The sequence below is a fragment of the Phaethon lepturus genome, unplaced genomic scaffold (genome assembly GCF_000687285.1).
Source record: "Phaethon lepturus isolate BGI_N335 unplaced genomic scaffold, ASM68728v1 scaffold4874, whole genome shotgun sequence".
Classification (NCBI taxonomy): Eukaryota; Metazoa; Chordata; class Aves; order Phaethontiformes; family Phaethontidae; genus Phaethon; species Phaethon lepturus.
In genome coordinates this window covers 20,172-20,558 of record NW_010535320.1, presented here as the reverse complement: position 1 = coordinate 20,558, position 387 = coordinate 20,172, and positions in this window count along the sequence as shown.

Below are 387 nucleotides of genomic sequence, written 5' to 3'. Positions count from 1 at the left end.
CGGAGCAGCTTTGCCCGCCGCCCTCCTCCCGGGGGACCCGCCGTGCGCCGGCGGTAAGGTGGGCCGTGAAGGCGTCCGCAGGTGAAGCGGTGCAAGGTTCGCTGGTAACGCCTTAGCAGAGGCGCCGGCCCGGGGCTGCGCACGGAGGCGCTTTGTTGCCGCCCGACGGGCAGGCAGCGGAGGCGAACTCGAGGCCGCGACCTTTCTGTGCCCTGGGAAGCGTCGGTCACTCGTGGTATTTTGCGTGGGGTCAGGAAAATCCACTTTTGATGCGGGCGTTGCACGTGAAACGAAACCAACAGAGACCCGAAACGCGTTGGCGGTCGTGGACAGTCCAGTGCGTTCCCTCACGGGGCGGAGGGTTTGGCGTCAGTCCCGGGCTGCCCG